This window comes from Crocuta crocuta, unplaced genomic scaffold (assembly GCF_008692635.1).
Source record: "Crocuta crocuta isolate KB4526 unplaced genomic scaffold, BGI_CrCroc_1.0 scaffold645, whole genome shotgun sequence".
Lineage (NCBI taxonomy): Eukaryota > Metazoa > Chordata > Mammalia > Carnivora > Hyaenidae > Crocuta > Crocuta crocuta.
The window spans coordinates 776,279-781,947 of record NW_027530190.1 but is presented as its reverse complement, the minus strand read 5'-3'; the positions used below and the strand labels follow the sequence as shown (position 1 = coordinate 781,947).

At 38.0% G+C, this 5,669-nt stretch overlaps 1 pseudogene; it reads left to right on the top strand.

The window, feature by feature from the left end:
• Positions 1 to 679: 679 nt before the first annotated feature.
• Positions 680 to 1,936, top strand: LOC144232365 (nucleophosmin pseudogene; annotated as a pseudogene).
• The last annotated feature ends 3,733 nt before the right edge of the window (positions 1,937 to 5,669 follow it).

The following is a 5,669-nucleotide window of genomic DNA, read 5'->3' as shown; positions in this document are numbered from 1 at the left end:
GATAAAACTGCAACAGAAACACAGAGACAGGAAGTTAGTTGACTTGCTCTTTACTTTTTGTCCTTCCTTCCTTCCTTCCTTCCTTCCTTATTTTTAATGGAATTAAATAAAGGATCTATGCCTTGAGGAAGGAGAGCAAGTATAGCTCAGGGATAATGTATTTGGTTTTCCTTACTAGTAATGGACTTTCTTGTTTGCCATTGGCCCTATCACTTCCTTTCCTATTAAACTCTCTCCAGGACACATTTTTAGGCTGTTAGTCTAGCTCTTTCTGGCATTTGAATTTTAACTCCTGTGGGTGACCAGGCTCAGAGTCCTCTACAACCCTTACCCCACTTTAGACCCCATGCATTCTGAAACTAAATTGGTTTGGCTTAAGTTTCTGCACCCAGAATAAGTTAATCATTCCTTTAGTAGTTGTCATCTCCTGGCCTTCTACAAACAATAGAATGTGGCATTATATATGTCCTAACTAACACACATAGTGGAATAAATGAAGTAACTTTTTCATTTTAATGTTGTGTCATGACACCGTAGTTTATCAATCTATTTTATTAATTTCATACAAAATACAATAATTGCTGATATTTATTAAATGTTTAGTCTAGTTAGCCATGTACTTGGTAGAAGAGAAAGAGCAAGCTTTAAATAGTGCAGTGAAACCTTTCCCTGGTGTGATTCCGTCCTGTGCGGCTGTTCTGTGGAACAGTAGTTGTTTCTCTCCGTCCGCCTTCTCTCCCACCTAAGTGCGTGCCACCACCTCATGGAAGATTCGGTGGACATGGACATGAGCCCCCTGAGGCCCCAGAACTATCTTTTCGGTTGTGAACTAAAGGCTGACAAAGATTATCACTTTAAAGTGGATAATGATGAAAATGAGCACAAGTTATCTTTAAGAACAGTCAGTTTAGGGGCTGGTGCAAAGGATGAATTGCACATTGTTGAAGCAGAAGCAATGAATTATGAAAGCAGTCCAATTAAAGTCACACTGGCAACTTTGAAAATGTCTGTACAGTCAACGGTTTCCCTTGGGGGCTTTGAAATAACACCACCTGTGGTCTTACGGTTGAAATGTGGTTCAGGGCCTGTGCATATTAGTGGACAGCACTTAGTAGCTGTGGAGGAAGATGCAGAGTCAGAAGATGAAGAGGAAGAGGATGTGAAGCTCCTTAGTATATCTGGAAAGCGTTCTGCCCCTGGAAGTGGTAGCAAGGTTCCACAGAAAAAAGTAAAACTTGCTGCTGCTGCTGCTGCTGCTGAAGATGATGATGATTTTGATGATGAGGAAGCTGAAGAAAAGGCTCCAGTGAAGAAATCTATAAGAGATACTCCAGCCAAAAATGCACAAAAATCTAACCAGAATGGAGAAGACTCAAAACCATCAACACCAAGATCAAAAGGTCAAGAATCTTTCAAAAAACAGGAAAAGACTCCCAAAACACTGAAAGGACCTAGTTCTGTAGAAGACGTTAAAGCAAAAATGCAAGCAAGTATAGAAAAAGGTGGTTCTCTCCCTAAAGTGGAAGCCAAGTTCATCAATTATGTGAAGAATTGCTTCTGGATGACTGACCAAGAGGCTATTCAAGATCTCTGGCAGTGGAGGAAGTCTCTTTAAGAAAATAGTTTAAACAGTTTGTTAAAATTTTCCATCTTATTTCATTTCTGTAACAGTTGATATCTCGCTGTCCTTTTTATAATGCAGAGTGAGAACTTTCCCTACCATGTCTGATAAATGTTGTCCAGGTTCCATTGCCAAGAATGTATTGTCCACAATGCCTGTTAAGTTTTTAAAGATGGAACTCCACCCTTTGCTTGGTTTTAAGTATGTATGGAACGTTATGATAGGACATAGTAGTAGTGGTGGTCAGACAAATGGAAATGGTGGGGAGACAAAAATATACATGTGAAATAAACTCAGTATTTTAATAAAGTAAAAAAAAAATAGTGCAGTCACAGGGGCATCTGGGTAGTTTAGTAGGTTAAACATCAGACTTCGGTTTGGGTCATGATCTCATGGTTCTTCAATTCAAGCCTCACTTCACACCCCATGCTGGCAGCTCAGAGCCTATAGCATGCTTGAGATTCTGTGTCTCCCTCACTCTCTGCCCCTCCCACGCTCTCTCTCTCTCAAAAATATATATAAAACATAAAAAAATTAAATAGTGCAGTCAATGAGGCCTCAACAAAAAGATAACATTACAACTGTTACTTGGATGATGTGAAGGACTTAATCATGTGGCTATTTGGGAAGGAATATTCTAGAAAGTAGCAGCTTGAGAGAAGGTCTTAAGGTGATAGCATCTCTGATGTAACCAGGGAACAACAAAAGTTCCTTGTGTTTCCAGCAGAGTGACTGATAGACGACAGAGGAGAGGTACATTAAGTCAGAGTGGTGGAAGTGTGTATATTAAGTAGCAGATTATGTAGACTCTTGAAGATCGTTGTTAAAATTCTAGTTTTTACTCTAATAAATAAAACTATCAAGTTTTGAGCACAGGATTGACATACTATTAATTATGCTATAAAAGGAGCAACTTAGGCTTCTTTTGAGAACAGACTATAGTGCTGCATTGGTACTAGCAGGAAGACCAGGTAGGAGATTTTTGAGGAATCCATCATCTCAGGTAAGAGATGATGTTGGCATACCATGGAGGTATTAAAGAAAAAGTAATAATACTTAGGAGTCTGTGACATTTTGACCTGGGAGTTCTTTTATCCTCTTCTCCTTGCCTTCCTAGCTTAAGCAGGGCATTATTCAGGACATATCCAGACTTCTAATCTAAATCTCAAGCATCAAACAGGAATATGCATAGTTCAGTGATTTTAGACTTGATTTAAGCTGTGAAATTCTTAACAAATTTTCTTTATTTCTACATCATAACATGGAAAAAAACTGGAAGGTAAAAATCAATAGTCAAAATTACATGTCTCTTTTGGTGGTCCCAGAGCACTGAGGATAACTAACAAAATTCTGTTTCTTTAAATACCTTTTTAATATGCTATATGTTTGTGAAAATATAATGTATTACCACCTAAATTATTCCTGGAATAAAAAAAATGATATGGAAGGGGCAATCAACTAGCTAGTATTCGTTGAATGTTCACTCTTTCTCAGCTTAAGTTATAAATGATAAGGGCTACAGAACAGTTCACACTCTAACCTGTGGCCACGTAGTTCTTTTGCTGCCTTTACCTGAATTGACTCATGCCGCTGCACCCATGCAGCTAGAATCCTGGCTGGGTCCTGGTTTCAGCTAAGACAACTAAGATGGCTTGATTCTTTCCACATTTGGTGTTTGATGACTCTAGAAGGCTAGAGTGTGCTTCCTCACATAGTGGGAGCAATGTTTAAAGAGCTCAAGTCACAAAGGCAAGTGCTTCTCAATCCTCTGCTTGCATTATTTGTGCTGATGTCGCAATGGCAAAAGCAAATCCCATGAGTGAGGGGATCTCACAAGACTACTGTTAAAGAAATATATAATTCATTAGGTTCCATTTTAATAACAATCTACCATATTCTAACCTCCAGCTGTAGTGATTCATATCTTTCCCATACACAAAATATATTCGTCATCTTCTAAACACCCATGGATTTATCCAGCCATAACATCAGTTATGAAGCTCATGATCTTGTAAACAGAATCAGGCCTGGATATGGATGAGGCATTTGGGGTAGAACTCCTCTTGATCCAGATACTCATGACCTAAAAGAACAAGTTATTTGCCCTCCCATACTTAACATAGAACAATGAATCAGAAAGAGGAAACAGCAATAGACACTCCCATTCAAAAAGAAGAAGGAAGAGAACATAGCAGTTATTGGAGCATTGTGATAATAAAAGCCAGGCAGGCACTAATTATCATGGATCCCCATGCTGGGGGTGAGGAATGTTTCTTGCTTAGGGCACAGTTCTCCCTGGGAATCATCCTCTAAGCATTTTTCTCTGTTGCTCTTAGATCTTGTTTCTGAGAACTTGGTTCTGTATGAGGTATCTGACTTTTTTTTTTTTTTTTTTTTAACTGGGAATGACCTCTATTTGTAGCTGAGTAGCTTTCTTAGCTTGCTCTTACTACATGGGGGAGTGATAGGCTCCTTTTCCTTTTAATCTGTCTCTATCACTTTTAGTCCAAACTGATACATTTCCTTAAAAATATGATGATCTTTCTATATGGTAGTTCATTCAATGCCCTTGAAGCCACATCTACAATTACTTTAAAGGTAGACCACTTTTATTATTTTAGATCCTACAGTGACACTGCTTATACGATTCTTAGAAACTTTTTGTCTAGATGAGAATGTTTATTAGGTATCCCTTTAACTCTTTTTGAGGTCATAAAAAAGGGTCTTACAGCCACACTGCTGATTTGATAATTACCTTAAAGGAATATATTTTGAGAACCCTTTGCTGAAAAGCTGAATATGTGAAATAGTTGTATTTTCCAGCCAAGCAACTTCCTTACGTATTTTCTAAATTTACCTTGCAAGTTGAAATTCCTTTATAGTGCCCTTTTCTCCTCTCTTACTCTATCACATATAGCTAAAAGGACAATTGACACTTGTAATAGTCTGTCTAGAATTCTTAGCCAGATATACAAAGTATCATTGAGCATATTCTCTATTTTTCAAATACTGCAGAAAACAGTTTTATCATTGCTTCAGTGTTACAAGTCATCTTTCTAGCCTCTAACAGCAGATTTTTCACCAGTCTTCCAGCATCCACTGCTACTCCGTCCCAAAGCTGGTACCACAGCTTTTAGGTTTGTATTCATCAGCTGTCTAACTCTGGTACAAATTTCTAAATCAGTTCTCTGTTGCTTAAAGCAATAAAAAATTTATTTCTTAAAATTCCATGTGTTGGCCGAGTGATTTTTCTGTCGCTTTACCTTGTTTTCAGTCATGCAGATTCTTTCAGTTAGTATCTGTTGGGAGCTCAGCTCAGCTTGGCTGGGACAGTGGTGATGGCTGACTTCCTTTCAGTGTGGTGTTTGATACTTTAGAAGTGTAGAATGGGCTTCTTCACCTGCCAGCAGTAGTATTTCATGAAGGCAAGCCCCTGTGTGTATGTGCTTTTCTCATTGACCTAAGGAAGTCAATGATCAAGTCCATGTGGGAGGAACACACAAGATTTGGATACTGGAAATGTGATTCATTGGACTCCATTAGCATAACGTGGTGCTGTGTGATCTTTTTATTCCTTACTAATATAACAATGCTGGGCTATGTAATTATATAGAATCTAATAACAGGTGATAAAAAATTAAACTTTATTAAAATCCAGGCACTATATTTTGATATTACTTTTTCATATAAGGAAATAATTTCTGCTGTCAAACTCAACATCTTTCCTACCACAAAGATACTACTCCTTGTTTAACACAGATTACTTTCCATAGAGCACCTTAAAATGGAAAACAAATTTCAATTGACTTTGTAGATCATTGTTTCTAAATTTTGTCTTTGATTTTTTAAAAAATGTTTATTTTTGAGAGAGAGGGAGAGATAGTGTGAGCAGGAGAGGAGCAGAGAGAGGGAGACAGGATCCGAAGCTGGCTCTTCACTGACAGCAGAAAGCTCAATATATGGGGCTTGAACTCAATAACCATGAAATCATGATCTGAGTAAAGTCACAAGCTCACCTGGGTGAGCCACTTAAGCACCACTAAATTTT